Here is a 27,035-nt window from a genome sequence, read left to right as displayed (position 1 = left end):
TAGCATAATGTGCTTTTGATCAGGGGATTCCTGTGATTTGCCAGTTCTGGAAGAGAAATGATAGTTGGAAACAGAGGTTGGTTGGAGCAGAGTCCCTCATTACAACCTGTCCTGTTGCAAAACAAATATAAATGTTGCAGGAGGTACAGTGGAAGACTGTACTTACAGAAACATGTAACAGGAAAGACGTGAGGATGCATCTCTGGAAAGAAAACCATTTTCCAGCTCTAATTAAATTCTCTAACTGTAGAAAGCAGTCTAACAGGACAATCCCAATGCTTTCTAGAAGCAGTCAGTAGTGGAGAGTTTTGCTTTTAATTTTAGCAACTTCAGCAAACGGACATGATAAAAGCCTACCTGAGATTTTGCACCTATTCCTTAAAAATCTCTCAGAAAAAAAAAAAAAAAAAAAAAAAAAAAAAGGGGGATAATTATAGCCTGATGAAGTTCAGTCTAGTTACTTTGTGAAGACTTTGAAGTCCAGAGTAGCAAGTGATTATAAAAGCTCTCTTAGATACAGGAATCAGCAGATAAATGTACTTAGAGATATATAGATATGAATGTATAGAAGTAGGAAAAATGGAAACAGTATAGAATTTATTTTTTTTATACAATGACAAATATTAATATAATTATTATATTAATATTAGTATGGTTATTATTTATATAATAATATTATTATTATATTAATATTAGTATGGTTACTGCAAAGTAATTTTCACAGTTTAATTATGTACAGTTACTGTTTGAATTTATAGATTTTATTAACTTTCCTATAAATAAGCTAATGAAAGGTCTGTTTTACTAGTGAATTTTAGCATGCATCCTGAAAATTTAAACTTCCTCTGACCTTTTAAATAATATTTTCAGACTCTAACCCTGCTTCATTTAGAGCAAAAATAATTTTCCAAGCCAGTATCCAATATCATAGAGAGTCCAAGTCCACTTTAACATCATAAACATCGCAGAAACAACTCCAAGGTAATTTGAAGATTATTCAAAAAATAAACAAGCCCTTCCAAGGCTTTTTTTAATGCAGCAACAAAGTTCTAAATTTTACTCACTGTTACAAATATCAGTGTTAACTCCTAAATCTGGGCTTCATCCAACACCTGCTGTAGACAATAAAATTGCCCCCTTGACTCAACCATGTGCTGGATCATGTCCTTTGTGACAATTATAACACACTTACCAAATGTTACATCCCCAGACCAGGAGAATTTTTAATTGAGCTTTAAAAGTTTTTATTAAACTCTCGCTATATTCCAAAAGACCAAACACAGCTTGCCACTGAGCCCTTCTCCTGGAGAATCTCCCAGGAGCACTAAACTCTTCTGATGAGTCTAAAGGAATGCTTGGCACACTCACTGGTTTTCACAAGGTCTGTGACTGCCTTTGGCAGCCATTGAGCTCCTTTCAGCATAACCTGCTCTAACATGCCTATGCCAGCTTAGGAGTATTCCACTAGATCAGAGAAACTAATTAGTTCCAAAAAAAAATTAGGCTATTACAAACTTCCTTAATATATACCCTAAAGTAATTTGAGGTGTAAAAGCAACATTGTGCTGGCCCTTACACTCACAGCCACTTTTATCTGGGCAAAGTCTTGGGCTCTCAGCCATTCCTTATGCTGCTGAAGCCTGGATACAAGGTAGACAAAATTCTTTCAACTGTGGGTCACTCATAGCATAAGATATTACAGTCCATTTAATTCCCTTCTCCAGTTACAGCTGGTTGTAGGCACACTGGCAAATGCAAGCATTTAAAAAATAATTTAAAAAACCAAACAAAAAAAGCAAAAAAAAAAAATCACACAGGAAAACAACCCGACCACTTCAAAATGAGTTTACAGAAGAAGAAGGCTACAAAGTTAAGAGAATTTTTGCATTTGTCTAGGCATTCAGGAAATTTTTTTTAATTACAAATTATGTTAAATACAAAAGGTATCTCTTAAGTTGCCTTCCCTAAAAAGCATAATTTCTCAGACTAATCAGTCAGTTGAAATAGATTAAAGCATCCTGTCATCTCACCCCAACACTTCTATGAAGATGTAAACACTTATTTCTAAGCATGTATGAAGTCTGTTGGGGAGGGAAAAACAGCCCCTCACTTGCTTAGAGGTAGCATATGAATCTTTGCTCTATTAAAAACAAACTCTTTTGAAGGCCCAGCAGCATTTTCCAAACACTACAAACAAACTTTTAGAGAAGCAGTTTTCACCTTAACTAAGTTCGCTTAGTGCACACACAAAGGAAATGTGTTTATATCCCAAGAGATTCACAGCACAAAACATAATTATTCACTGACAAGATTGTAATCTAAACCTCACAGATGAAGGCAGATGTTTTCAGCAGGAATTATTTGGGAAAAAAAACAGTCCACAATCAATATTATTCTCTCATATTATTATTTCAATAATGCCTAGAGGCTGAAAAATGTAAGGGAATTACCACGACAAGTCTGTGTTTACAAACTGCACTATGATACTCAGGCCTGGAAAATCTCTGTGGCAGTTGTGCCACCCAGCTCGTTGTCTATCTACCTGCCTCCCTCTGATTCTGAATGGATGCCTCTAACACAGTAAAACCCCCAGCTCTCTCCTCCACACCAGTCCCTTGGTAGGAACTGTATTTTTAGTTTTCCTCATCCTAGTAGGTCCTGTGAGATTCATTCCTGCAAATGAAGGAGCTTTGCTTCATGACGCTTCCTGCCTACTCATTGGGCTACAACATCAGGAGGGCTGTGAAACTTCTGACAGTCAGATACATATTTTTGTTGTTAAAGTTTAAAAAAACAGACTAGTACTGCCCCCTCCAGCAGCCTGGCTGCCAAGCTGGGGAAGCAATGGTGCCATGGGCTGAAAAGTTGCTTTCAACCTTCTTCATTAGGGTTAGAGGGAAAAAAACCTGAACTACAAATCAAGTGATAAGTGTTTAGCAACTACTGGACAACAACCTCTTAATGAAGGCTTGCCATCTGCCCAGAAAGGGAATTTTGCCATTTGCTGAGGGGTTCTGAGCCTCGTCACTGCCTTAGAAGCATGTGGAAAGGACTGCAGCACTGAACATGGCAGCAGTCACAGTGTAAACTGGCAAAGGGGGAGACCTGCAGCCAATATTGCAGCACATGGGGAGTCCCCAGCCTGCCTTGGGCAGTGCTGATGAGGAGATATCACTGCTGATCATGAATTGTTAGTATTGAAGGCTGTCAACTCTCTACTCTGGTAATAAATACAGGAATTCAGGTTGTGTGAATAAACAAATAATATTTACCAGAAATCAGATTCCAAAAGGAACTGTATGAATTTCATGCTTCAATCTGTAAATGTCACATCTAAATTTGAAAATTTGTTCATTTGTATAAGATGTAAAATATCAGCAGTTGTATAGAACAGAAAAACCAGTCAATAAAACATAAATCTGTTCAAAATCTGTTTAACATTATGGGAATTTACTTTTACATTAGGTTCAAGTCTTATTTTAAACTCAGAAAGAAATTGCCATATTGAAACTGCCTTTTTGCTACAAGCCACCCAGAAATGCATATTATTCATGTGTGAAAAAATAATAGTAATTTTTTATAAATATCCTGTAAACATTTTATTCTTCTCAACCATGAAAAGCAAGAATTTCAAATACTTTCACACAAAATTAAATGGTCAAAATTTCAGCCCATGCAGCTCAAACCTGAAAGCTACTGTTGACTTTTATCATTGTTTTCACTCAAAACAAAGCATCTTTAATGAAAAAAGAATGAAAGTGGTCACTTTCACCTTTACCATAATCAAGGCCACCAAATTAATGGCTTTGCAAGGGCTCCAAGACTGGTAAAATTTGCCTTACCCAGTTTTTTTATTCTCTATACCTCTTTATTTTTTCCTTCAAATATGAACAAACTAAAAAAATCCTGCATGGATGAAAATGATGAAATCAATCCAGAGAGAGTCTTGGAGAGCAGCTTAGAGTTAAATAATGGAACAGCTTTGTGGTTACCATTCACACAGCTCTCAGAGTCGGGGCTATCAGGCAATGAAGTAGAATAATGAAGCTACTCCTTCAGATAAGAGATCGGCTTTATAAATATGATCTTTTGTACAGCAGCTGTAGAGCTGTACACTTGAAAATAAGCTTGTCATATCTGACAGCAGGTGAAGTGGCTCAGGTTTGTGTATGCTTATGAGTTTCTGGGAATATTAGTAAGTTTACAGAAATAAAAACAGAACAAAGAAATTCTCCAGGAGGAAAAGCTTCCCGGTGCATAGGAGCTGGTGGCTGAAAGCACACATACATGGTCAGCAGCCACTTATCTGCGTGTGGCTTGGAGAGCAGGGCTCACAACCATCTTTTCTAACAGTGCAGGGCATCTTTTTGCTTACACGGTGGAAACATCCCTTCTACAACACCAGCATAGGGGTATATCCTCTTTCCTAGCTAGCACTAGGCTAACAGGGCAGTACCTAATGAAATACATAAATAGATCTGACATCCCATCCATGGGGGACCACTGGCCAGTACCAAGGCCATAAAATAGCTTATTATGTGCTCAAACAATATGTGTATATGCAGCATTGCAACATTTGCCACGCGGTAATTCCACAACAATATTTGCACGCATAGTGAGCGGTGTTTTTTTATTTCCAGTTGTCTCATAAATAAATTCCTAAAAAATAGTGAGAAGTTCTTGAAAATTTTGATGTGCAATAATACATAGCTCTTTAAAATACTATCACACAAAATTATTTGAAAATTTGTTTATTTATTTTTTTCAGGGCAAGAGAGTATTGATTTTCTGGTTTTGTGGGTCAGTTTTTCTAGTTTAAAAAAATTACTGAATTCCCCAAGTTCTGATATATGGGTTGTTTGGGTTTTTTTTACTTTTCTTAAAAGACTGCTTTAGTTAATCTATTGTTAACAGCCACAAAAAAAATCATAAAAACCTTTTGCCTTATTGTGATAAAGAAAAAAATATTTTCTAGCCACTCCCAGAGAAGTAAGTTCATTAGAGTGATTCTCAGTTCATAGGCTGAATATGCAGTTTTAGCATAAGAGGATTTTGCTTCTTCTGTCACCACAACTCTGAAATCAATGTTGTTGCTGCAGGTGGCAGAAGCAATGTGAACAGCAAAGCCACCAGCACTGTCTACACATAAGGTATGTGCTAGGGAGGCTTAAAGGAGCATCAACAGAAATGTGTACTATGATGAGAGGGCTCTAAAAAAGCTTTAAGAAACTTGGAATACAATAACCAACTTCGTAGACACAAAGAGTCGAGTGTTGTGAATCAAGTATAAAAAAATTGAGGCTTCAGAGATGTGAAAGCAATAGGCAGTTGGAAAAATGCACTACTGACTGCATGGGAAGAATGAATGCGATCCAAGGGCTAGTTATTAGATTGAAGGAGACACAGATAATATGATTTTTCCACCATTCATTTACTGATTGATTTTTAGGAAAGAAAGGGTCTCATTATTTATTACTCCTTACTTCTCCTGTCCACCTCACCTATTTGTATAACAAATTCTTTTTGTCAAAGACTGCTCTTTCTCAAGTATTTGTGCAACACATAGCACAGTGAAATTTCAGTTTTCACAGAGTCTCTGAAGAACAACTATAATATAAATGATACAAAATGTGAACTACACAAAGTTACACTTCCTATTGTCTTTTTTATTTATATATTTTTTGTATTTGTATATTTTTTATTTTTTTCTAAAAGCCCAAAAAAATTTTCTGACCAAGTGAATTTTAGATCTTACTGCAAGAAATAAGATCTACTTCACTGAATAAATAAATTTTAATTTCTATCACAATAAAAAACACAGAGTATGTTTTATACATATAAGGAGCAATTTCAAAGGCTCCTTTGACTTTCAGTGGAAGACTCTTGTGCATCCCTTGAGTCTCTAAAAGTGCTCTCTATCTAGTTTTGAAGGAGACAGAGAAATCATGGCTGAAGAAAACAACTGTAAAAGCACCTCTATAATACTGCTGCATTTTCTGCTATTTTAGTGCCTCACCATGCTCTCCAATATTTTGATCAGGTACTTCATAACATTTTCAATTAATTGATACAAAGTTACAACACCTCAGAAGTAACTACAGTCACTGAATAATTATGAGATCATTGCACCATTCAGCAGTTCTGAGAACAGTCAAATGACCTTAGAGAACAGATCTCCTCTAGCAGAGAGCAAGTTCAGGAAAAGAGATAAAGAATGAAGAAAAAGAATCAGAGCAAAAAAAAAACCCAGCATGCCAAATGTGAGTGAATGGCCTGTATGTACTTCATCACCCTGCCTCTGCATTAATGTTAACCAACAGTATCATAGAATGGCTTGGGCTGGGGGGAACCTTAAAGATCTTCTAGATCAAACCTTCATGCCATGGATGTGAACACCTTTCATCCTGACCAGGTTGCTCAGAGCCCATTCAGCCTGGCCTTTTACATATGGGCGTCCACAACTCCTCTGGGCTGTGCCTCACACCCTCACAGTAAACAATTTCCTCCTAATATCTCACTTAATCTTCTCTCTTTGAGTTTAAAAGCCATTCACCTGTGTTCTATTACTATGTGTCCCCACAAAAATATTTCCCTATCTTTCTTGTTGGCTCCCTTCAAGTATTGGAAGGCTGCAATTAGCACAGAAAAAGAGAGAAACAAAATTATGTCAGGGAATCTATAGCCCCTATCTTTTCTACCTTACTTTCTACTGGAGGATTTTGTCTAACTGGATTCATCCAGACTGCCAACCATTTTCCTCATCCCCACCACCACTTCTTTTCTCTTTCCCTAGAATCTCTCGATTTCCCCTCTTCTCTTCCCAAATATTTTTGTTTTCTTCATTCTTCTCTTTTCCCCCACTTCCCCATTCCTTTTAGGGGATCTGAGCCACAACATGTTTCCTTACTCTTCTCTGCTTTTTCATAGTCCTTTTCAAAGTGAGCTGAAGCTACTGCATGGGTGCTGAACAGGTGTTTGGTGAGGGTGCCTTTCTCTCACCTATCCAAAAAGGCACCCACAGCAATGAGAAGAAAGAAGACAAGGAAAAAGCAAATAAAACACAAAAAAAACCCAAAACCGCACAAATTAAAGAAAAAAAGTGCAGATAAAAGAGAAACAGGTATGTGCAAGCCAGAGGGAAAAATCAGAAGGTAGAGCTGAATAGAAAAGGAAATTAGACAAAAACAAGGGAATTTATAAAATGAAATCAAGAAAGCAAAAAAGTCATGCTCACAATCATGTCAGATGAAAACATAAAGAAATTGAAAAAAAAGGAGAACAAACCAGAAAAAATACTCTTATTCTAGAGAAAAATAAATAATTTAATGAAATTAAAACTACCCCAATGACCAGAAACAGAAAGAACAGAGAGGAGAAAAAGACATGACAAAATACTGAGAGCAAAAAGAGATATTGTTAAACAGCTGAGCAAGAAGAGTTTAAAAAAAAAAGAAAGAAATAATTATTTTAAAGTGCTTTAAGTGCAAATATTGTTTTCCCACATTTATCTTCCTTTAACTTTTCCAGTCTTGAAAGCCAAAGAAGGAGAGGAGGAGGAGTGCAACAAGGAACCTGGAAAGATGTGGGAGCATTCTTCTCTCACATCTTTGCTCATCACCCTGACTCTGTATTAGCCCATGTGGTCACAGCAAGGGCAAGGGTTGAGGAGGACAGATGGATTGGAAAGACAAGATTCCTAATGTGGTGATAAGGATTTTTTTCTTTTAAATTCTGAAAAAGAGCTGCCATACTTAATATTTGTAATTTAGCATTCTTGCCACATGCACCAAGTTATCGCATCTTCTGTTGACAGAAATTCTTTTCAGAAACAACTGGAGAACAAAATTTCTTTTCTACATTAAGTAGCTTTTTCTAGCTCTGAAATCTGACACAAGTTTGTTTTAAAGGTTAACCATATTTTAATTAATACTAGGGATTAATTCTGGAAGGAAAGGGGAAACAACAATCTGTCTTTCCACTTATCAGTGGAAATGGTGACATAAAACTAGAAACTCACCCCCAAAATAGAACATGTTATAGCAGGAAGAAGTTGAAAGAAAGCTGTTTTCTCATCCTGACAGAAATTTCAAGATTTTTTCCCCTATATCAGACTGTTTCTGATGCAGAAATGCAAAAAAAATACTTATTTTCATAAAATATAAGAAAATGAATCATTTTCGTACTCAAAACATTCCTTGTTTTAACAATCTGAATTTTTTTAAAAAATGCTATAATTGGCTTGTCTTTTAAATGATACATAAGTTTTATCCCAGACTGAAATCATTCTTGACCAAAAAAAAAGACACTTTCTCCATACTAAAACAAGACAAAGACATTTCACCTGATCCTTTGTCAAAAATATGCCTGAATCCATCAAAATGTGATCTCCCAGCAAATGTTAAATATTATTTTTGGACGAGAAATCTCTTTTTTTGATTACCACTTCACCTCATGTATTAATTTCCAACAGTTACTTATTAGAGTAGATGAAGGTGCCCTGAGGAGTGCCACACACTTTGGCACATAAGAGTTCATTCTGCAACAGGTCAGCTTACCTATCTGCTAAGGGAGAGTGTGTCTGCAGATTATTTGCAGGCACCAAAGGGCAGAACACCCACCTTCCTTACAGACCATAAAAATAAGCTTTGTTCCCAAAGGCTGCAGTGATGCAATCTGACATAGCTTAAACTGTTTACCTTGGATACAGGAGCAGTTCAATACATTTCAACTCTAAGTAACATTGTTTTAACAAATTCATAAACCACCATTCATTTTCTGCCATAGAGACACTGTATTCTCTAGCCTTTCTTTTATATTCTGTCTCTCATCCTTACTGCACTCCATTTGCTCAGTTTATCTTTTTATATTTACTATATGTGAGAAATATTCAAGCAAGGAAAAAATAAAGACACTTCTAGTGATGATCTCTATTCTTTACATAATGTTCTGAAAGGTTCCACATGACAATGCTGGCAGATGTTGATGCAGGCAACATTTTAGCTAAGCCAATGATTGACAGGTACACCATTATTTCTGCAATCTGGACTGACTGTTTCACAGAGTGAATGCTAATCCTTATCCATTCAGTTGTTTCTTCGCATTATTCATTTTTTCCCTCCAGTGTAGAAATGGCTTGTTTGTTGCACTCCTAATCCTGTGCCTTTGTGCCAATGGACACCAGACTGCAATGAGCACACCTGGACAACTATTCTCTGATGAGGCCAGAGAAATGGTAGCCACCATAGCAAATGCCTGCTAGTAAAAGCCATGATTTGTGACTCCTGGGAAGCCAAAGAACACTTCTCCTAGCTTCAATTAATTGAGACATACCTAGAGATTTGGTGTGCTTATGTAGGTATCTCATTTTATCAAGACTGCTTTGCATGCAGAAAATATTACTGAAAATATAAACCAATACCATAGCCTGTTTTAAATTAGGTCCTCCACAAAATACATGCTCAGGAGATGGAAGACTTTTACTGCATTTGATTGGATGTTAGCTTCTGAGTATTCCAAGGAGTGAATTGTGGCAGATTTTGATGCCATGGCACATCAGGTTGGATTGGCAATGAAAGGAAAGCACATTCTGAGCAACCTATCCAAAAAATGTAATTGCAACAAGAAAATACCTTGGGACAATCAAAAGCAAGTCTAAAGTAATTTTGATTTGAGAATATTTTTCATCTTAGGTTTTGCCCTGAGAAAATCAGTTTTGTGTAGCACAAGGGAGAAGAAGCTAGGTTTAACAAGTTGCATAAGACTAACCAATTACAGAAGACAAAAACTGTGACAAGAAGTTTTCACTCTACGTGTCAGCAGGACGTTTATGCAGAAGTCAGACACATGCATTATAACAATTTCCAAACAAACAAAAAAGTGGTGAGTAGAGGATAACAGTCCATTCCTCATTTCTAAATTTTGGCATCTGAAAATGGTAAACCAGACTGACACACATCATCCAGCTGGATAGTTTGCACCTCCCACTGTTACTTTTTGGAGTTCGATTTGTTGTGTTTTATTCTACAGGTAAAGAAGAATGTAATAAATTCAACATGGGAACAAACCTATGAAGACAACAGCTCTAGTGGTATTCTCATCCAATCATTCTAACTGCAGCTCTAAGAAAAATCTGTCCTTTTTACATACCATGTGGAGAGCCCAATTTTCAATTATTTTAATGAAACAAGTACTTTATGTTTTCACCATATGACAATTATCATGGAAATAGAGCCTATTCCAACTTCTGTCAGACTTGATTAAAACACAGAATGCCTATGAGGTTAGTAGATATTGCAAAAGGAAACCAATGGCAAATTGCCAAAAAGTGTTTGCAATATTAGGAGATATACCCATGTACTGGTAATCTGAACATTAAAAAGTTCATTTGCTTACTAAATCATAGGAAAAATATCAGTGTATACTCCTGAATGAAAATATTTCCAGTGGAAATGTAGGTGAGTTATTCTGCAATACTCCTTTACAGATTCTGATTTTACTCCTCAATCCAAGAACATGCTACTTGTATACCAAAAAATGTGGTTTGGTGTTTAGGGTAGTATACCAGTTAACAGGTTACAAAATTAGATAAACTATATTGCCCCTTTTGATTTGTTTTGAAATATCTCTTCAAAATATTTGTCTGTAACTAGAAATAATTGATAAAGCATGCTGAAAAACTTTGGGGTGTATTTTGCATGTGATTATATTTATTCCCAGTACATGGATCCAGCAAACTGTACATTTAACAAGTGGAAGAAATTTTGGACTGAGGAATTCATCAAAATAGTTCCCAGCATAATGTGTACAAAAAATCACATAAACCAAACACAAACAGACTTCAAAATTGGATGGTCTAGGCAACATTCCAGAGTGTAATTGTAGTTCCATGAACCTGAAGTGGCCCTGAAGACATTCTTTGACCAGCAGTTAAATCTGTAACAATCCTTTGAGAAACTTTGATTTGGTGGAGTAGGAAAAGAGCAGCCTGACAGATAGCAAGCTGATATGACTGCAAAACAAATTTGTCCATATGCTGAAGGACAACAAAAAGTAGCAATTTAAAAGGGAAAGGATATTTATTAGTGGAACTTGCATTTTCAATATCTGCCAGGATTGAGGGGGTTTGACAGCTGATGTTCTTAGAGTAGGCATCATCAACCCAGCAGCTGTTTTAGAAGCTGTGATCGAGAATTGCAGTAGCACAAACTATATTGTTGACTTGCCCCTGAAACACATGGAATTGTTACACTTCTTGTTTCTCCTATCTTTAAAAATAATACTGGCAGTAAGAAAAAAAACAGTGGCCAAAAAAAGAAAATTCCTCACCTAAATAAGCCTTGAAGAGCTTGCCATAAAGATTGGAGTCTTTCAATAGGTAAGTCTTCTAGAACAATTTTTCTAGCAAAGCTCTCTGAAATAAAAATAAAAGCAACTCTGCAGGATGAGTGACCATCTGAAATTGCCAAGGGATGAAGCAATCCATGACTGCTACAAAAAGTCATCACAGCTATGCTCGTCTTGGCGGCACCATGCCCCAAGCAAAGGGATGCCTCTGTATTTATGGAATCCCCAGCTGAGACCAGACCCAAACCATCAATAATTCTATAGCTTTGAAATAAATGAATGTTACTTTGAAAACTTTCAGACAATCTCTTAACAGGGAGCCAACTCTGCTCTGAAATTATGTCCCCATTGCTTTTAACAGAGCCAATACCTGCTAAATATTTCATAGTCCAAACCTCTTTTAAGGGAGGAACAGAGCCAGGTACCTCTTTACCTTGTTTCTGAATTTCTCAGATATTGGTTCAAGTGTGAAATGAACTTTCTTAGAAAGGAAATCCCATTTCTTCACCTTTGAATTTTTGATATACAAGCATTGCAGTATATACAGCTGGTGACAAACTGTATTTAATACTACTACTCTAATTTCTAGCTATGATTTAGGCAACTAAAACTGCAAGAGGGATGCACCTCTGTTCTGGAAATTACCCCTCTTTTTGGGATAGATTTTGTACAACATAATTTTGTACAAGAATCATAGGTTAATATATTTAAACTTTTTCATCCACATTAGATACATTGCCCATTTGTCAGGCAAATGAGACAGAGTAGCCAAGGTCTGCCATAGTCCTTCACCATAAGCAAGTGATATTTGACAAGTTTTTGGAGACCGTGCAAAGCTTGAGAGCTCCCCTTCTGTAGGGAACAGTATGGCAATGCCCAGAGCACCTGCAGACAGAGAAAGAGAACATTTATTGCTGAAGGTGGTGATTCAGTCACCTTTGCTACTTCATGTAGTTCTAGTTAAACTCCTTATTCTCAGTGCTTTCAGCATGACTGTCAACCAGTCACTAATATAACCCGCACATTCTGTGTTACTCATCCCTGGATTTTCAGTCCAGGAAAGGAAATCAGATTTCAAATGAAGTTTAAAGTATGATGTGGAAAAAAATAGAGTCCCCAACATGAGCCTTATGGTGCATAACAACAGACCCCTTAATTCCTCACAGCTCTTAACCTTTTGATACCCTACTTTGAACTTCTGTAAAACTAGGATGCTGACCTGCTTCGTGGGTGGGTGATTATAACACTGAATTAATATTTGTAAACTACTGTGATACATTTGAATGAAAAATTTAGAACTGTAAAGAATTATGATTATGATGAACCTCCAATTCTTTTTTAAGTTGTCCATCTGTCATTATAAACCAACTTGAAGTAGGCTATTATTCAAAAAGCTTAAATATAGTTGAATACTAGTTATCAAGACAGACCACTGTTTTAGCTTAGCAAGTAGTGAAACGGAAAGAAGGCTTCACTTGTATTTTCAGGACCTTTTCTATTTATACAGCTTTTATACCGTGATAAATGGTACAGCTGTTCTGTAAGATACCCCCGGTATTGTTATAGAGAAGAACTTCAGATTTAACCTGACCTACTCAGAATGGATATCTACACTACAGTATGTCATGAGACCTTTGTGATACTTCTTTGATAATTTTTCGCAGACCTCCATTAGAAACATGGAAAAGCTACTTCAAGAGTGCACACTTACAGCTTACTGTTTACCTATACACTCATAAGATCAAAACCCCTGGTCTTACTGTTTTTGTTAACAAGGAGCACTAAAAGTCTTCCCACATACTGAGTTTTGGTTTCCATTTTACAATCTGAGATGACAGACGGCACAAAAATGATGAGAAAACTGTGGGGAGGCTTCCAGAAGATTGATTCTCTCATCAGCTGATTCTTTTCTAGTTAGTCTTTTATTGACTACAAAGGTATAGCCAATGCAGAAAAGGGAAACCAGACTGCCCTGTTTAATCCTGAGGGCATTGGCAAAAGGTGATCACTTTTTGAGAAAACAGAGGCCTACAAGGAAATCAGCACGCTGTGTGAGCCGTTAAGCTGATTTAAACACACAGGGGATGCCTGGGGTTGAGCTCAAGATCTCTGAGGTGTGAGATGAGAGTGAAGCCATTGCACAGACTAATATTACTGAGCTTTAGTAGCAGGTGGCATAGTTGATCAGTCAGGAACCTGTCATTTGGAGAATAGACCAATAGATCTGAGAGGTATGAAAAATCCTCCCTTCCTCCCCCTCTTCCTTACCACGAATAAAAATATCACGATTATGAAGTTTAGAAATTACCGTCTAAAACTTACCACAATTTATGAAGTTATAAGCGATAGGAAAAAAACAAAATATAGTTACAGAGCACACACCAGCAACACATATAAAACAATTTTTAAAGCATTGTAACCATGATTGAAATAACACTATCTGCAATTCTGACACATAGGACTCCATTAAAAACCATGATCAGATGGCAAAAAGGAAATATACAATGCTCCAGCACAGCAATATTTACTTTGCATTAAAATCTCTACTTTATATGAGAAACACGTTCTGCAGCTTATACACTGTGTGCATGCTTATAGCAACTATAGGGAACTTGTAATGGTTTCTGCTATGTGCCTCTCCAGCAAACAAGCCACCATTGAATGGCTAAAATTGAAAGCAAAAATTTCACTGTGCTTTCTGCCTACATTACATTTTTCAAAACTCAATTTTCCTGCCCTTTTCCCCATTTTATCTTAACTGTCCTCCAAAATTTCAGATAAAAACCTATTACTGCTATTTGGCAAGCAATAAGATACCTAGGCTGGGTAGGCAAAAAAAAAAAATTGTTCCCATTCCACAGACAAATTTCAGGTGTCTCTTGCGCAAACAAACCTGTAGTCACACTTCTGATAAACAAATTACTCATTCATGGATTAGTTGGTTTTAAAATTTCAGCATAAAAGCCTGTACAATGGTGTATCTTAACAAGTGGCTAATGTTAATAACCAAAATAATTGTGAATACTTTCTAGATCATATTTCAACGACCAGCATTTATGTATACTGGGAGATCTTGTATAATTTGTGACTACATTTGTGACTACATGTAAAAGCACAAGGTAACAAATCAAATGGACAATAAATGCATGAAATTTAAGGTTAAATATTTTTAATACATATTTATTTTTCTGGGGAATTATAATTTAAAATCTCTGAAATAGAACAAATGTGGCTAATGTACATATCTCTGCTACACCAGGTAGAAATGCACAATAATTGCAGACTCATTTTTAACTTACTAAGCTTGCATGAGTGAAATAAAATTGCATGCAAGGCCAATTACACCATGAAAGAAAGTTGCCCTCTAGACAGGATTAAATAGTGTACATAAAGGACTATTTCCTAAAACTGTCAATTTTTTTTTTAAAGACCATGTTGTGGAATATTGTAATTCTACCTGATAGAGGTGTCCATACAGCAGCTACCAGTAACCCACTGCTGACATGACATGGCTGCAAGACCAAAAATTTTGTAAATGGTGAGATTTTTTGTCCCTACTCTTCAATGTCAAGTTAGCCAATTCTACAATCAAATATGACAGCAAAGTCATTTACTGTATCTTTAGTCAGCTTAATAAATTAAGCACTGCTTTAAGACTAAAAGTACATGCATTTTGTTTCAAACTAAATTTTGATTGTTTGCATAAAGTGTATTACCTTAAAGTCCTCAAAAAGTCTACAGAAAGAATCAATCTTCAATCTTGTAAGTAAAGTGCCAAGCACATTTCCAGGCTGGGAGAACACACTTATTTCAAATTACTATTAGCACAAAAACAAATAACATTAGCCTTGATTCTACAACACCTTTGACTTGATAAAGAAATACCTTCACTCTTATGAAACTAGAATAAAACTTAGGAATTGAGAATGTAAGAATTACCAGAGAGAATACCCATGGTTTTGAGTCTGTTTCCAAAGTTGTTGCCTTTTTGGGTCCTAGATTCAGCAGCAAAAGATTTTTTAGAAGCTGCTTATGGAACCACTGATTTCTGAAAGGATGTTAGTGTTGGAGCCCTTACTAGATACAGTTTTGCACATATTGTACCAGTGCATCATACTACTAAATGCTTCAGATAAACCGAAAACCAGAACACATGGCGCACAAGATGTCATTACCAGCTTGCTAAAAGAAGGATTCATATGAAACTACATGCCATCAATATGTTACTTCCCAAAAATAGTAGTTTGTGGATACGTAGTTAAGACCATGACTGAAGATTTTTCTTTTCGTACATTTAAATCTGAATCAAGCAAACAGCAAAAATTTCGTTGACAAAGGGATGGGAGTGGCTGACTTGTTTTTTTTCATCTCACTTCTTCAAAATTAACTCAAATGACCGTATGTTTGGACTCTCTATTACACTATGACTAGCTTGGTGCCAATGTAGCTTTTTAGATGCAGACAAAGAAACATTTTCTGAAAACAACATTAGAAACAGACTCTTCAAAAGGGATATAAAACTTAATTGTTTTCTAGCTATTATCTTCCTTACAAGACACAATCTTTTTTTTATGCCATCCAGGATAAACCATGCCTAAAACCTTCCAAAAGAATGAAGGTTTCATGAAATCTGCAAAGTTGAGAGATAAACTGAAGTGTTTCAGAGGCATAACCAAAATACCTTGGCAAATTCCTGCATTATTCACACAAAGTGAATAGAGTGGAAAATTGTGATATGACAACCAATGCAACCTTCATTGCTATTCTCCTTAACTTTCCCCCAGCTGAAAGTTTTCTTCAAACTGATTTCCGTAGTTGGTACTAAGCTAGCATGTTTACAATGAGCCTCATATTGTGATCAACCACCTAGATGAACTTTGCAAAGAAAAAGGACACTATTATTCCTAAGACTGTAGCGTGTAAGTGCTACTTCATGGAGGAACAGGTTACTGATCCAGTCTGGTACACCGTGTGCTATGCACACATCTTCCTCTATGGAGCATGTCATTTGCATTCGTTACAGACAGTTACTGGAGAACTTGGGGTTTTGTCTCAGATCTTCACCACTAGATTCCCTTTCAGTCACTGACATGCAGCTCAGGATAGCATAGCTCTTATTGACACTGTGGAATAAACAGTACATAAAGCACATAGATGACTTTAAAATTCACATTTCTGAAGTGGAACATAGTCCTTCAGTATCAGACCAGGAGTAACCTATCCTCTTCCTTTGAGGTTTTCCTTAACCTCAATTTTCTTCTAACTCCTTCCACACAAAGAATTTACAGAAACTCTGTGTTTGGAGATTCTGCCATTAGAGATCACAGATTACTTGAGCATATACATATATATAATGGCAAACCTATATCTGTACATACTCTGGTTATTAAAGTGAAGTTGGAGGGTTACTTCTGTTTCCACTGCTGCATTTTGGGCTTCGTACTCACCCATTCTCTGGCGCATAATGCCCTTTTTAGAAGATTAAGAAAAACCCTTCCTGATCATTGCTCATTTCTCAGAACAGAGGTGTTAGAACAAAATTCTCCACCCTCTAGCCTTGATCTTAGTGTATGTTTTATCCTACCCCTTCATGGCAATGACACCAACATTAAAAGAGAACAAAAAAAGGAGCAGTAGCGGCAAAAATGTTGAAGAACTTAATGATATAAAAATTGTTAAAAGTGACAAAACAGACCACCTTTCCTTCCCTCCAGGAAATATGACAATTATTTCAGCAGACTCAAGATCTTAACTTCATTTTATAGCATTGAAGGCGATGTCAAAATAACATCTTCAACAGTGACAACAATATAGACACACACACACATATATAGACAAGCTACTTATATTTTTGTAAAGCAAGATTTACCCCTAACTCAGTAAAATCCATGTTAACATTGCTCCTCCTCTCAACACAAACGTTTAAAACAGGTGAATGCCACATCTTTTTCTTGCCTTTATAAAAGAACAATACATCAATTTTGAGGCCTAAAATAACTTGTAATTTTTTTTAATGCTTTTTTAATTCAGTGTTTGACTGGTCACTGATGACCCCTCCTTGCCACAGCTCAAGTTGCTGAGGCTGTGAAAGCACACGGGAGTAACCAACCAATGACATTATAGAACAATGAGAAGGTCAAAGTTTCATTGCATATTGCTGTCCTTCTTCCAGCAATGCACACCTCATCCAAACAGGAAAAATTAACCCTTTACTCATATTTCTTATTACTCAAGTACAACAGCACTGAATGTCCTGCTAAGCCAGAGCAAGAAAAGTAGGGTAAAATTCTTGGGGGAAAGCAGTTATAATTAGGGTATTGCTTGCCCCTCATTCTGCCTTTTGTGTCAAAAAAAAAAAAAAGTTGCTAGTGAGGAGGACATGGAAGTGTCTTTTGTTATCTAAAGAAACGAACTATAGTTTTCATCTCACTAGGGGTTTCCACAGTAAATGGAGCTTTTCTTTCTTTCAGTCTTATTTTAACTGTTCTCAGACTGACAAGCTGTTATAAGCATCAAGTTATCTTCTGTTGGAACTGCACTAAGGAAAAGGTCCTATCTTTATCCCTCAAGACAAAAAGAATTAATTTTAACATAAAAGCAAAAAGAGACGCAAGTGTGGAAAAACATCAAATAGTGATTTTCAATATACCCATAGCAAGAGCTTATAAAAATGCAATGCTTAAAATACTTCCATATTCAGACATGAGAATGCACATAGAGATATACATAAATAAATTGTATATCATATATGCATATGTTTGTGTATATTTCATAGGTTCAAATAAAGTGATTGCTGTGCTTTTCTACTTAAATTCCAGGCATCTGATATTAGTTTCTTAAGTTAATGAGCCTTCACCTTATCTTGCTGCCCATATTGTATATGTTTTGCAAGCTGCCAGCTGTGCATCGGAGCTGCCTCAAAAATTTCATGTTTGCTTATAAGCAAAAAAAAAATTGAACTTCTGAAGATCCCTGAAATTTACAAAGTAATGAAAGAAATACCCTTTATTTTTTCATACTTATTCTAGTCTCATTTTACATTTTTAATAAAAGAAAAATGCTCAGAATTACCTATGCTTTCACTGGAAGGGGAAAAATAAATTTTAGTCTCACAGATTCACAGGTCTGATGGAAAGATGCCCTTCTCCATGGTATAAGCAACAGTGATTCAAGCCATGTGGGTGCTGGCTAGCTGGTAGGGCACTAGAGCTGAGGAAGTAATTCCATCTGAGAGCTCCCCAGCTGAATGAAGAAGCCAACCAAGGACAGTGGGAGTCAGAAAAGGAGAAATGGAGAAACAGAGACACCAGAGAAATGTCTTTTGTCAATTCTCCTTAGACTTAGGTTCTTTCATATTTTTCTGAGTACTAAGATCAGCATCATTTTCCTTTTTTTTCCCCCAGATACAACAGTGTTGAGAAGAACAACTATTTGCATAGATTTAAAATGACAGCACTCTTCCCACTGGTAGTAAGATATACAAATTCAGAGGGTTTCCCACAAATCTAAATGGAAACTTTCAGCTCAATTCATGTTTGAGTCAACAGGAGCTCTTAATTTCCTCCAGATTTCTGTTTGAGACAGGAAATCCAGTAATCATTGCTACTTGTCAAAATTTTACTTGCCTAGTAATATATCTCATTTTTGTTAGAACGATAAAACATCACAAGTATTTCCTCATTTTAAATTCTTATGGCACAGAGTGATAGAGTGGGTTTTATGCACAACCTATACTTTTTTAGTAATATTTTCATGTGAATTGTTTATTCAAATATGGATAGGTTAAACAGAGAATTGAAAGAAATCAGCAAGTACTTAAGAAAGATATTAACAGTATGCTCAAATGCTCTAAGACTGAACAATAAACTTGTGAGTCTTCTTTTCAAATTTAAAAAAAAGGCAAAAAAACCACCACAAACAAACCACACAGAGCAATCTCCACTCTCCCCCTACCCAAAAAATCCCACAAGTCAAAAAAAAAATCAAGCAGAGCAAACCACACAAACAACTTAACAAAAACAAAGCTTGTTTATTATTTATAACAAAATCACTCCTATATGTCACTCACCCATTGGGAAAAATGCTACCACTGTTCCAACTGCAGAAAAGGCCATATGCAAGGTATTTTGTTTTAGTTGTATGGGATGGGGGAATCATCAGAAATAAAGGCAGAAGGATAATTAGGTAAAGAAAAAATGCACTTGCCCTTTGTGCCCTCACTTTATTTCCTACTCAGATATCTGTCATTGATTTCCAGTAAGAAGGAAACTGAGAACTCTGGTCCTTTGTTTTCATTGCTCTGGAGATGCTAGGGATCAGAAGACCGACCACACTTTAGTTTGGATTAGGCCATAAGTGCAGAATTTAGTTTCTCATGGCTTTAGCTGTGATATGCTGAATGAGAAAGAGATTATGGAATACAATTGCTTTTGCATTAAGCCCTCCTTGGTGACTGCAATTACAGGAGTAAGCTGACTGTCCCTTATATATTACGTCTCTTCAAGAAAAGCACAAAATATTTTTAATTATGCTGGTGCCCACTGGATAAACTGATACTCTGAATGAGACTGTGCCTGCTGAAGGATGAGACAGATGAGAAAGAGGCAGAAGCCTGTGTAGGTTGGTCCAGTGCCAAAGCTGGATGACATGGCTAAAACAATAAAACAAAACCAAGGTTAACCTCACAGAAATTTTAGCAATATTACAGAGCCTTCAAGCAGAGGTGCAGCAATGCCAAGTGCAGGTGATCGCATTTTAATTTTTTCTTTAATCAAATATATCCAAATTCATCTTCCCTAAATAGCAAAACATATCAACAGCCAAATAGAAGATCATGTACAAAAGACAAAAGATCACATTCCTCAAAGTCTGAGAGGCTTTATGCATACTCGTGCCACATTCTTCAATCTTCAAAGGAGGTCATTCATATAAATTCAGTAAAGACAGTAATGTGTGAATCTGATGCTACCCTGACCCCTCTTCCACCTTCGAAAGCGACTCTAAAAGCTTAAACAGTAAAATTCAAGCAAAAAGGCACCTCCACTGCTGCCAAAGAGATAGATAGCCTATGCCTGAACTCAATTTACAAAACAGAGACATCACTGTATGTTAGCCACTTTAATAGATTCAAGTTTATTTTCAGAATATACATCTACCCCTTCAACAAACTGCAAAGCACAAACAGAATAAAAATGCTGACAGAGACAGCAACCTATAAGTAAAACAGGCAATGGAAAGGAAAAAAAATTAACAAATAATAATAATTACTTTATTTTCATAGCAAATGAGGAGTTTTACCTTCAGAACTTGCCACAGCAGGAACAAAAATAATGCTTGTAAATCTACTAATCCAGAAGGAAAAGAAATATATGTTATATATATTGCACCTGTTCATGCTCAATATACTGCAGAAACCTGTCAGGAGCTCTGATATAATCACCCTCGTGTCTAACTCCATTATATCAGATGAAACACTACAAGCATTCATACAAGACCAGCCCTACCCAAGAAATATCAAGAAAAACCTACAGCAGTGTAGGTGTCTGTAGGTCTGAAACATTGCAAGAACACTAACAAGCTGCAAGCTACCAATGAATGTGGAAATGGCAGTGAACAGGATTGCTCTCAGTTTATGAGCCTTTTTCATAGAGCTGCTCCCAGTGACTGAAAGTTAGAACATTGGCTCATCCAGCAGTGCTTGTGCCACACGGCAAGAGGCAGGGGGCCATGAAGGCTGAGGAAACCAAAACACACCAAAAAAACCAGTGACAAACCATCATATGTAGTCACCTTTCCAGCAGATGAGCAAGAGTTGGGGAAGAGTTCTAAGCCATAGACATTGCTAGAATGGAGCAGAACAAATGCAAGGAAAATATTTCAGGCTGGTTACCAACACAGTGGAAACAGTAGCAACAAATTGTTCTTGATACCATACAATCCACTCCCCCTACAAACTATTTCAGAAGTCTCAGGCTGTTGGTTTTCTGCCTGGAATTAAGTTTTCTTCTTTTGCCTTGGAATTAATTGTAAATTAAATTCAAGGGAAAGAATATTTTCAAAGAAAATCTTTTTGATGCTTCTTTGTGCCATAAAAGAATCTGTTCAACATATTCTAATCTGTTTAATTTTGAAGATAGTTACTTAATATTCTTAGAGATCATTTCACAAAGACAAAAAAAGAATAACAAATATAGAATTTAGAAAGATCATTTTTATTCTCCCTACTGACAGAAATGAGCAAAAGGATAGAATGGTGAGTCACATTTCCTTCCATCCACTCAATAAATCAAGTGCAGAGATGAAAACACACAAAAAATATTAAGACTAAGCTTGAAAGAGTATTGATTAAAATATCTCCAGAAAACAGAGAGGAAGCAAGTGCTTTATATTATAATAAATGGATGCTACCACCAAACCTAGCTAGAAATATTGTATCAGTGTTGTACATAAATAATAATAGAACAAGATAGAATAAAAACGCAGTATTAGAAGAACAAAAATATAAGACTTCATGATTTTAATTTCTGTTAAACTCTGCTAATGAAACTCAAGAAAGAATTAAATGAGTTTATATTTTCTCAAAGTCAGTTATCAGTTTGGTATTGGTACATCATTATTTTAAATTTACTTCACACACACAAAAATTTAAAAGTGCAATATCCCCAAGCAGCCTGCACATTCTTTGAGAAGGATTTAACCCCTACACTAAAGTCTAGTAAAAGCTTTCTCTCCCATTTTGGACCATCAAGTCAGGAATATATATGGAAGAAATTAAATGTAGACTTGCTGCACAAATATAAATTTCTCCTACATAAATTGTATTTATCTAGTACTTAGAAAAATAATCTCTTTTTAATTCTTCTTACTTTCCCAAATTAGAATAAATTTCTTAGAAAAAAACTAGGAGGAGGCAAAAATATATACCAGTCAGAGAAAATTCCAGTCTAATGCGCTGAAATCCTAGAAATCAAATTCAACAAATAAATTGTTCTAAGGCATAGGAGGTGAAATAGTTTATTCCGCTGAATTCAGGATGACAGAAAAAAACCATGAGAGTAAACAAGATGAGTAGAATAATTTTTCTGTTGGAACACAGCACAAAAGCACTCTTCAAAGAACTTTTTTAACATCATAAGTTTCTTCTTGGAAGTACTGATTTTGCTTGGAAATGTATCCTTTTTTCTTGATTATTCAAGCTTCCCTGAATTGATCCTTGAGTGTACTAATATACTGGGGGGTGAGGTGGGAAGAAAAAATTTTGATGTTTTTCATCAGCAACAAAACAAGAAAAGCCACTAGATCTCCTGTATGTAGTGAGCCACTTCCTGCTTCTTTCATTTGCCAAGCTGTTTTCCAGACTTATGAGCATCCAACTCCTTGAAACCCAATACCTCAACTAGGCAGGATACACTTTCTGTGGCATTCAATTGGGAATGTGTATTCAGAGAAGAATGAAACCATCACTATCTTATAAGGTTCCCTCACGGTCCTACAGGCAGGTTTGGTTTGTTTAGAACAAGACCTTTGCTGTACAGCATCATGGAAGTTTAGAAGGTGGAGAAAAGCAGTCCCTTTTGTTCTCAGACTCTACTGAGGTGCAGAGTTTTAGGGAAAATTTAAGAACCTCCAAAGTTAGATTTTACTATTTCTCTAAGAACATACACTACACAATTTAGCTGCCTCATGTAAAATGCTGTTGGGGATAACTATTATCTAAATTACTGCAAATTAGGTACATTTTAACCCCAAGGTTGTGATGTACAAAGGCAACAGCATCATACTGCATTCAAGATTCTAAAAAGCCTGAAGAAAAAAGTCTGACAACAAATAGAATGGTTTTTTTCAATTTTAACTAACAGGAATGCCAGCTAAATGCAACTCAGATGCAGTACTTGCAATGGAATTCTGTAAAAGTGGAAAAATTATTAATCTCTCAAAAAATGGGAAAGCTCATTTCCATCGCTATTACTCATCATGCAGTTAATATAGTACTCCATCAAGGATTAGCAACACGTATGGATACCAAAATCATGTATTTACAGAAATCCTACATTTTTAAAATAGAGATTTAGCAGACATAAACAAGAACAAATATTTTATGCAAGTCAACAATGCAAAAGCTTCATTTGGTTTGACTGAATTTCATCCCAATACCTGCAGACAGGTTCATTCATACCCAGGTATTCTATAAACAGGGAATTACTAATTCCTAGGACTGCATCATTCAAAATGTATTTCATATGTTGCGTTACAAATACAATTGTGTGTTTTGTTGCACATTGTTTAAAATAATTCTCTTGGATTTCACTAACATTTCAATACTCTTTCACTGATTATTCAAAGGTGAAATTATTGCTTACAGAAGTTGCTTAATACTTCCAAAAAGGAAAGGAGAAAAAAGGGAAGATTTTTATTTTCCATGAAAATTTATCATTTTTCTCATATCCTAATTTTTCTAGTAAGGGATCATGTCAGCAGTCCAGTATTCTGCAGTAAGAGAGACAGCAAGCATCATTTTCAGCTCTTGACAAGCTCCCCCCTAAATGTGCCTCTTAGATGTAATGCCCTATGTCACTGCCTAGCTCTGTGCAGCTTCTGTTTCCATGGCTGCTTTTAAAGGTTTTAAAGGCTCCTTTTCACCTGGAAATGTAAATTTGGAAACTCTAGCAGGAGGATTGCCTAGTAAGTATTTTTAATCAAAAACTAAATTTTAGGGGATATATTTATAGCAAGCTTACCTTAATACAACTCTCAAAATTGCAAACACATCAGTTTTGCACACATAAAACCTACATTTGTGCAAATAAACAGGACAGTTTGCAAATGTTCATTTGACCAATCATCTGGTTTAGGTGTACAAATTCAGATTTGCCATGTGTGCAATGCCTGAATTGGCAAATTTCCAGCCAGAGGTACAGAAACATCAGTAGTTTTGTAGTCAGACTGTTGAGTAAAAGCAAAAACATTTCAAACCACTCTAACATTAAAGAACAAAAAATATTTCACCAAAAAAAATTACATAAGGTTCAACTGGACTTACCAGTTCAACAGTAGCCTATTGTGAATCCATATCTTCCAGAACTTTCAGAAATTAGGACCTCAAGCAGGATTTGAACCAAACACATTCAAGAGCAAAAATAAATAATTCTGCACAATACTGCCTATCATGTTGGCTGAACAACACCTTTGAACTCTAACACATTTAATGGATAATTGGTTTGTAGTGCAAAGCATAACAAAATTTTACAGACTATGCTATGAAACCAGCCCTGAAATCCTTTAGCCTCTGGAATACCAAAGTTGGAGAAAAACTGAATTGGTTTCTGGCTGAGCTGAAATAAAGAGGACTCCTGATCCACAAATAGCATTTTGTGACTGGCTTTCTAGATAGCTTTTAGAAGGCTGCTAAAATATGTGAGGCCCTGTATGGCTCATGACAAAGTTACATCTTAAGAATACCAAGTTTAAGCAACCACAAAAGTTATAGCTGTGTATACAGAGTCCAGAGGCAGGCTCCTCACAAGCCAGCTTCCACCGTGCTTTTAAGGACCTGCTCTCCAACCTGAGCTCCTCTTAACACCTAAATCAAACTGACAGGGCTAGATCACTACCATGACACTTGTCTTTTAGTAGTCATATGTGCATCACACACATACCCAGCACTCACAGGCTGATGCATGAACAGACACACAAAAAAAATAATGTAAATGGGAAAAAAAAGGTTAACAAAATATGAAAACAAACAACATTGCACAATAGCAAGGTCCAGTATTATGTAAGACTTCTTTAAGTCTCTAAAGAATCTTTGAACCCACACCAGTCTTCGGACCCTAGTGGCCACATGGTGCTGCTGGAGTAGTAGCAACAGTTTGAGTTAGACATGAGTGATGCAGCATCTATCAGAGGCATCAGGTCCTGCAGCTCAGAAAGCTGATGGAACTTTTCAAGCACTCACTGCGCATCAACTGTTCAAATACCCTCAGAGGATGTGCTCCTAAGTCTCACAGCATTTGGCCAAAATCAGCAGGGTTCTAAATCAGCAGCAATAAGAGAGAATAAACTTTTCTCCAACATGGGCACTGATGTCAAAAAGCAGCCAGTCCTCTAGGATAAAACAGATAATTTCAGTGGCATATGTCTCACCTAATTCTGATCTTTCAAGCACTGGCTAAAGTTATGGGGCAATATCTGTGGAAATCTAACCTTTCAAGGACACATGCATAGGGAAACAGATGGCTTGCAACAGACTGTTTAATCCCAAATCAAATAACAGAATCAGCATTTCAGAATGACTGCTTATACAGACACTTCTGCTAGAGAGTGTGGCCTACAGACAGGCAGCTTATGCAACAAGATGCCCAGAGAAGCTTATGTGTATATTAATAAAACATACAAATTCAATATTTAAAAAAATATTTTTCATAAATGTGCTACAGTTATGAACAAATCATCTGATCCCTTCTAGGACAAATATTTTCGTTTTATACAACTTTTATTTGTATAAATAATACTTAAAAATATGTAAGCTATAAGCCTTTTACTTATACATACCCCTTCCATAAAAAGCCATTATGCCTCAAAACTAGTCTTTTTTATCATGTTCTGAAACTTGATGTTGATAGAAAGTGATCAAATAACAAAGTAAAAAAATGGGTTTGCTCAACATTTAAGAGAATTTCGTGTCACAACACGGCACACTAAGAAGTGTGAGCATAAGAATAGCTCAAGCAGCAATATACTCGAGAAAAACAACAGCTTCATTATCACGTGAAACTCCATCTCTTACATTACTGAATGCAGTCTGAGAATCACACCAGAGAATTAGCTGCTTGCTCACATGAATATCACAAGGAGAAAAGTGTTCTTTTAACATCCATATGTTTGATATTAATATTGAAATGTTTAGAAATAGTTCCTTTATTTGACTACTAACAAAATGATGAAATTGTCAAAGACCCCTGGGTCACCGGCCTGCTGCATAACAGCTCACCAGAAGCCAAGTCACCCTGGGAGGTGTAAGCCCCTCACCAGCAGCAGGGTCTGTACCTGCCTTTACTCAATACACCTTCAGCTCTAAATATTCACCATGATGAGAAGCATCTCATGTGTTAAATATTACCATTTAATATGTGCATTACCACAACTCATATCTTCAACGTGACACCAGCCTGTTGCCTAGCAGAAATTTCAGGAAGCTCAGAATCATTATAAAAACTGGCAAATAGAACATACAACTATGTTATGCTGCTGTTTAATTTCAACTTGCTTGTTGTTGAGCAAAATAAAGGAATGGATCTTATCCCCTAAAACTCTATGCCTTCAGTTTAAGGGGCAGGAAACTGCTTTGTTTATCTAGAGATCAAATCCATAACTTACTGCGTTAGAATTCAATCAAGGCACAAAGTAGAGGGGTGTGTGATACATGCTTGGCATGACCTTTTTAGTCAGCTGGAAGACATAATCTAAATATCTTAACAATAGCTTAGTGCGTAAGGAATCCACCGTCTGGCAGCCACCAAGGGACAGAATTCCCATCCTTCTTAAGAAGCACTGAACCAGTGTGTCCAGATGCAGTGATTCCATAATGCCAACAAAATATTGTAGCATATCATGTATTAAACAGATATCCACTCTTAATTTTTGGAGAATGTCTCATTAGTGGCAAGAAGAAGGTCTAATTCCTGAATTGTGGA

General features: G+C 36.3%; 1 long non-coding RNA gene across 1 annotated transcript in view; it reads right to left on the bottom strand.

Annotated features, from left to right (window-relative positions):
* Positions 1 to 27,035, bottom strand: part of LOC141730382 (uncharacterized) — a 248,645-nt gene that overhangs the window by 160,100 nt on the left and 61,510 nt on the right. The window lies entirely within an intron of this gene.

Source organism: Zonotrichia albicollis, chromosome 10, assembly GCF_047830755.1.
Source record: "Zonotrichia albicollis isolate bZonAlb1 chromosome 10, bZonAlb1.hap1, whole genome shotgun sequence".
Classification (NCBI taxonomy): Eukaryota; Metazoa; Chordata; class Aves; order Passeriformes; family Passerellidae; genus Zonotrichia; species Zonotrichia albicollis.
This window is presented reverse-complemented; position numbering and strand designations above follow the sequence as displayed.